Genomic DNA, 7,306 nt, shown 5'->3' on the forward strand with positions numbered 1-7,306 from the left:
TTACATATTTTACATACAGAAATAAGTGTTTTAGGCAACTGTTACATGAAATATGGCACATAGTTATTTGCTACAATCACAGGACATTTGCCATTGTATCATTCTTGGTCAGGACACTCCTACCCAAACAGTGACTGTCCCTCACACAGTGGGTCAGGTGGTACCCTGCTTACGTCAGCGCCTTAATCACCCTATTTCCAGGTGCAACTATGCGACTGTGTACAATATATTCTCTCGATAATTCATGTGGGGAGACGTGCATCATGGGCAGGTGTTTGATCCTGGGTAGTAGGTTCTACATGTCCGTCTAGAGGCTGAACAGTCTCGTGAACCACTACTGCACATACAACTTGTGTCCAGATGTCTACAGGACTGGACATCATGTCATGATACCAAGTCTGATGTTTACACAGGATACTTATCCCATGAGGGATATCCAAAAATTGAACAAGCCAATTACCGTCCATTCTTTTGGATTTACAAAAATGTGTTAGGGTTTTACATGCAAGGGATACATAGTTTTCAATCCTGACACTGCCTAGGGTGACACTGCCTACTACATATGAGTAGTAGTCACTATGTGTAGATATGGCTGCGCCAAGCTAGTAGCCCGAGTATGGCTGTCTTTGGTGGACGTTCAGGAATAGGGATGGGTTGTGTGCTGTAGAGGGGATGATGGGTATTCAATTATGCATCCAGGTGTGTTGCATTTGGATGGCCCAGTTCCGTCCAGACCATTCTGTGGGTATGTGCCGGTGACGTTTCTGTACATGTGTATCGCACATTTTAATATTCATATGTTTGTGTGATTATGTTCTACAGTATGGCCTGTCAGGTTGTATTGCGGATGTGTATGCTTGTTCTTTGTGTTTCTTTCTGATTCACCCACTGCTCGCTCATACACCTCCAGTTCACCTACTGTGCATCCAACACAGTCTCGCCTTTGTGGATTATACCATTACCCATCCCCCCACACACATATTCCTGACACTCCATCCATCTCTTCTTTGGTTGATGGCCCATGGCACGGTCAAGGGAACACATTGCATACACTACATATGTCAGGTACCTGTATGGTTGTGAGGACTACCCTGGCATTTTTCACCTTCCATATGCTGTACATCACGCACATAGGTACACGCAAATACTTATCTTTCATGACATGGTAGGTACACCTGGGTAATACCCGTTCAACTTTGACACATCCTGACAAGAACGACTTGGACCGCATATGGGCAGATTTTGGCCGAATGCTCTGACCATTGGTAGGGTTGCCACCTTTTCATATGGCCAGGATGGGATATATTCCGGACACAAATCAGATTCTACAGGACAACACATACCCACGGTCAGTACTACGGATAATACTTTCGTTTTATGCCTACATGTTAGCTTATTATTGTAGCAGTTTATATGCTCCTTCTGTTTCATTTACTTGCTTATTCTATTTCTTGTAACATGTGGTATGTTACATATGGAAATAACTATTGTATGTGACTATTACATGCGATGTGGGACATAATTATGTCATACAGTCGCAGGATATTTTACATTTATAATAGTTTTGGTATGGACACAACTGCCCAGCTGTGTACTATCCCTCACAGTGTGGGACAGGTGGTAACCTTGACCATTGGGCTTGACGTAGCTATTGGTGGTGCGCTAACATGATGCATTTCATTTCCACTTGGTATAACTATCTACACTGCATTAGAATACGGGCACACAGTTTTAAATGTCATTTCTAAAATTTCTCTTTCCTTTTAGTAATAAGGAAAATCTCTGATTTCAGTCTATTTTTCAGTATCTTTAACGAAATCAATGTTCTGTGTATAATTTCCTGTCTGTCCTTTAGTCTTATATAACATCTATGTAAATTTTCATTCCTGCATATGTAAGCTGTATTCTCTTGTTGTAACAATACTTTGAATCTTGCAATTTAAATATGTACTTCTATTGTGTATTGGAGCTTTTCTCCTCGGGCCTCTACTGAAAACGGATATGTATCCAGTTAGACCAGCCCGGTTAACAAATGTAAAATAAATAAATAATAAATAATTTGTTCGAGGGATGGAGACTCGATATTCGCTAACGTGCATTTGTGTTTGCTTCTTAATTTAGTGTTAGCAAGAACTGTCTTGCATGCTTTGCATACGTTTCAGTATCCATGAACACTGACAGGTGTGATTACTATTGCAGGCAGATTGTAATATTCAAGCATTTTAGGTTGCACATCAACAGCCATTTCCACGCCTCTGTGCGGCACTTCGACACGCCCCATGCACTCGCGCTCGTTTGCTATGCACGTGGCTGTGGTGGCAGCGCGCCTTCATTAATATGCATATGGTGCTACTGCGCCATCTACACGCCGCACGGTTGGTGCAAGCCTAACGCTGAACTTCATGAATCCCAGGGGAAGTCTATGCAGAGTGCATTCCTCTCTGTATTTGCATATTTTTTTTCTGAGTACACCAGTTCCCTCTCACCCCCAAAAGAAATGCAGTAGGTGAATTGGTAACACTAAATTGTGCATAGGTGATCATGATACAGAAGAAAAGCCTGGCAAACTACTTCCATTCCCTACTTACCTAATAAAGTTCTATGGTTGGTTCTGACTGTTCAAGGGGTCACTATAGGAGCTGGATTTGACTCATAAGTATGGATGGATGATTGGCTAAAGGGTAACTTATTTAGTCACAAAGTTTTTCAACTTCAGTTTATACAGAAATGCTTAAAGATATTTAAAATATCAGTATTTTTGCTGTATTAGGACAAGAGCCAGTACTAAGTTTTCAACAGAACAGCATCAATTAAGTTTAAAATAAGTATATTGTTGAATTTCCCATGGAGCAGATTTCTTTACTGGTAGTAAGGTTATTGTTTGGCAGGTTAATGTAGAGGTTTAAGAGTACAGGCTGCTAATGAGCTTAACCTTATTGTCCAGGGTTTGATTCCTTCAGTCACCATTTGCCTATTGTCTGCCTCTGAGCAATTCACTTTACCAGAGAGTGTCCCTTGGTCAAGCATAAAAAGAGACTGGTTTATCCAGCTAAGGAAAGAAAAAATAAACACAGAAAATATAGGTTTATTTCATAAGCTAGTTCTAACTCCTTATGTTATAATGTCAGTTTGGTTCTAGTTCAAAAATTAGGAATCTTCTAACAAATGATTTAAACTCTGCAGTCTGTAGCATATTTGCTCTGTGATGTAGACTACTGAAGCACTGAGCCAGCAGTAAATGAAGGAGGGATTAAAACTCTGGTCTCAAGCAGGGTACCTTGACACGTAGTCTGTCATGTAGAATTGCATGCTGGGTTAGGCAGTTGTGACAGACTTTCATGCATGTGTAATCACTCACTTTAAAAGCACTGCTTTCAATCTGTGCACCTGGGATTAGAGCCCAGTGGCCGAAATAGTTATTGGAAAGGCTTGCTGGCTTCTATACCACTCATCTGCTTTTCATCCTTCTCCTCTAAGAATGATGTATTCATAAAAATAAACATCTCAGAGCAACCGTATAGCTGACTAAGGCTTCGGCATCTATACTGGATAGCAGGATCTGCACCTTGACTTACCACAATGAGCAGTAAGTACTGTAATTAGAAGAAGTAGAAAACAACTGCTCAAAGTTATATAATGACATGTTAGATAATGTTGTGTCATTAATGTCGCTGCTCCACTCAACATCAAAATCAAAGTCAAAGTAAACGTTATTGTCATTCAGATTATACAACTTGTGCATCACTGAGTGAAATTTCGTTACTCCGTCTCAAGGTGGGGCCTTTGCACACATACACAATCTGTATTACAACAGCTACTACAGACATGGCACACATCATTGAATTAGACTCTTTCACTAACTATACATAAAAATGGCACAGAAGGGGAACTTTTCGCAGTAGTCATTACTGCACATTTAGGATAGCTGGAATCATTACTGCACATTTAGGATTGCATAAGAATATGAATTAAGTGAATCCCAATGCGAATATTGCACCAAAGTTATTGCACAAAAATATGTGATACTACTGTTGCAAATTCCAACAGCCTTTTCAGAGTTCAGCATAGTGTTAAGTTAGTATGGGTTTAGTAGTCTGATGGCCTGTGGAAAAAAGCTGTTATTGTATCTGGTTGTTTTGCATTTCAAACTGTGGTAGCATTTACCAGAAGATAAACAGGTGAACAGTCCATGGGCAGGGTGGGTAATGTCTCTGATAATCTTAGACATTGCAGCAGGTGTATTTCTTGGATGATAGGGAGCATGGTTCTAATGATTTTCTCTGCTACCTTAACCACCTTCTGAAGGGCCTTTTTGTCTGAGGTGGAACAGTTACTGTACCAGGTTATAAGACTGTTGGTTAGTATAATCTCTATGGCACCACTGTAAAAGATAGAAAGGATTGGAGAGGAGAGGTTTGCCCTTCTCATTTTTCACAGGAAATGAAGGTGTCGCTTTACTTTCTTTACAATGACAGTACTGTCAATACTACATGTTAAGTTATTTGTGATATGTACCCTGAAGAGGTTTGTGCTTTCCACTCTCTCTATTGTTTCATTGTGGATTGTTAGTGGAGAGTGTGTTTTATGCTTTCTTCTGAAGTTGACAGCGATCTCTTTGGTCTTGCTCATGTTTAGTAAGAGATTGTTGTTGTCGCACCAGATGATGACTTGACTAACTTCTTCTCTATAGGCTGATTCGTCATCATTGCTGACAACACCTACAACAGCTGTAGCATCTGCACACTTGATGATGTGGTTCAAGTTGAACTTGGCTGTACAGTCATGAGTTAATAAGGTGAACAGCAAAAGACTCGATACACAGCCCTGAGGAACCCCATATTCATAGTGATGCTCTCGGAGGTGCTATTTCCAATGCGTATTGTCTGAGGTCTGTCTGTGAGGAAGTCCAGTATCCAGTTGCGTAATGGGTGTGTTTATTCCCAACTAGTCAAGTTTCTTTATCAGGTGTTGGGGGATCACCGTGTTGAAGGCAGAGCTGAAGTCTAAGAATAACATTCACACATAACAATTCTTGTTTTCCAGGTGGACCATCAAAATGATTCAGAATTGATTTATTTTTCTCTTCCCATCATACATTTCAGTACATCCAAAGACTTAGCTGGAAAGTGAAAGTTTCAGAATTAATCTAGGAATATATTTAGTCGTGTCATCGTTTTAAGTTTTACTTGCTCACATTCTTTCGAAAGATCTTTAATGCCTTATCTGCCTGCACAATTACTGCAACAATTTGTGATTTAACATCTTTAAATAAACAGACCAGGGGCATTAATAAAGCAATGTGAACACCTCAAATTCTTTGTATCCTTTTAATAATGTACTTACTTGTTGTTTTAAGTGACAAAATGATAACAGCTAATATACCTTGTATTGATTATTGAATTATTTCAAGCAGCTCCCTGCCGGCATAACTTTCTTTCAGGTCCTTCAGTGAGAGGCTATGTTTTTTTTATGTCTTGCTGGGTATAGATGTTTGAGGATTTAAACCCGTGGTCTGTGGCTGACCAAGTTTGCAGATGACTACAAGCTGGGCACTGTCTTAAATTCCCCTAGTGATGTGAACATCCTTCAAGAGTGCCTTACCCAAACTAATGACTGGTGCCAGAAGCATGGTCTCAAACTGAATGCCAAGAAATGCATCATTATCCCCTTTGGGAAAAATATCATCCCCACTAATTATCACATTAATAACAACATACTAAGCATGCAATTAGTCATATCCCCACTAATTATCACATTAATAACAACATACTAAGCATGTAATCAGTCGTGAGGGACTTGGACACCCAGGTTGATAGCAACCTGACTTTTGACCACCACGTTGCCTCCATTGTACAGAAGACCTTCTACATGGCCCACCTCATAAATAAGGGTATTTCATCCAGGAACAAGGAGGTCATAACATCGCTGTACTCCTCCCTTATCAGACCCATTATCGAGTACAATGCCCCCTTCGGCATGCACCTTGCCAAGCACATGCAGCAGTTGGAGAGACCACAGAGGTTTCTGACCAGGAAAATCCATGGTCTCAAACACCTATCCTATACAGAAAGGCTAAAAGCCCTATCCTCTACTCAGTCTCATACAGACTGCTCAGAGGTGACCTGTGTCTGGCATACAAGGCCATTTCAGACCCAGAGTTGATGGAGTTGCTGCATATCTGTAAGACAAACTCCACTCATGCAACCCACATGCAAGGCCTTAACCTGGTTTGTGACATTAATAGAACTTGTTGGTGGGATAAATTTGTTTCTCAAAGACTCCCCCATCTGTGGAATAGACTCCCACTCCATATCATGCAGAGTACCTCTCTATCCATCTTTAAGAGGAACCTGGATGACTGGATGGGAAACAGAAAATACACCCCTGGAATCCCACCTGTGTCCCTGCTGGACAGGGGAAACAGGTGCTGACTTTGAGGAAACATGGGCAAGATTCTTGGCTAGGCTTATAAGGGCCTCTGGGCCAATAGCCTAGTATCATCCTACAAACCTAGGAACCTATGTTGTATTTTCATTAAAAGAGGGGAAAAGAGGAAGGAATTATTTGCAAAACTAAGCATTCTTAATGATTTATATAGAGTTTGTCTAGTGATGGAGTTTTAACTGTAATCAAAGTGAACAATGTAGCAGAAGATTAGGTGGAAAAATTAGGAAAAGAAAGAAGGTATTAAACCTGGCATAAGTGAATCTGATGGAAAAGGAGTCCAAATGGTGAGTTAGAGACAGTAGCAGAAGGATAGTACTATTGCTGAAACTGAATTCATAAAGTCTTGGTGAGAACTTTCACTTGGTGGACCCGATTTTTACAAAATTTCAAAAAGATACCACTGATATATAGGCTGTATTTTATATATCATAGATGAAGATAGACTGAATGCACAGGTCCCAGGACAAAAAAATAGTGCCCTCTCTAGGTGTATGTACTGGTGCCAGGACTGGAAAGAAGGCAGCCTAGAATACTTAGAACATGGAAATATTCCAACCATAGTGTTAGCCCTGGCTGAAGGTGAGGATACCCCCCACATGCGCGCACGCGCGCGCGCGCGCACACACACACACACACACACACACACACACACACACACACACACACACACACAAACACACACACACACACATAGAGAGAGAAGAAGTGACTGCAAGAAAAAAAAAACTGATAGGCCAAAGAAGAGTCAGAATAATAAAGTGGACTGTTGAGGTTAAGAAATAAATTATGTGTTGTTACCGTTATAAAACAAACACAGAATTTCCATGCAGAGGATATGTAGCAAGAGTAAGAAAGAATT

Source organism: Protopterus annectens, chromosome 13.part0, assembly GCF_019279795.1.
Source record: "Protopterus annectens isolate FY-2018-M chromosome 13.part0, PAN1.0, whole genome shotgun sequence".
Classification (NCBI taxonomy): domain Eukaryota; kingdom Metazoa; phylum Chordata; order Ceratodontiformes; family Protopteridae; genus Protopterus; species Protopterus annectens.